This window comes from Drosophila arizonae, chromosome 6 (genome assembly GCF_054131065.1).
Source record: "Drosophila arizonae isolate 15081-1271.41 chromosome 6, UAZ_ARI_1.0, whole genome shotgun sequence".
NCBI classification, from domain to species: Eukaryota; Metazoa; Arthropoda; class Insecta; order Diptera; family Drosophilidae; genus Drosophila; species Drosophila arizonae.
The window spans coordinates 1,458,702-1,458,991 of NC_142926.1; positions in this window are offsets into that span (position 1 = coordinate 1,458,702).

Sequence of the window (290 nt, forward strand, 5' to 3'; positions counted from 1 at the left end):
TGAAAATGGGTTCTGGGTATAACAAATAAATTCTCATTATATTGCCCACACTGCAGCGCAGCCCAAGCGTAGTCGCTGATTAGAGCGCAGGCTTATGAGTGCGTGTAGATGCATGTGTATGTATGTGTGCATAAAAAAAGTGCGGAATGATTAGAATATCTGTTTAGAAGGTCAGGGTATCTCCTAGTCGAGCAGTCTCGACTGGACTGTTTACATACGTATTTTACAATACATTTTTTATGTTACGAAAGCTATTTTATTATGTTTATTATAAGTTACAGCTGGCACAA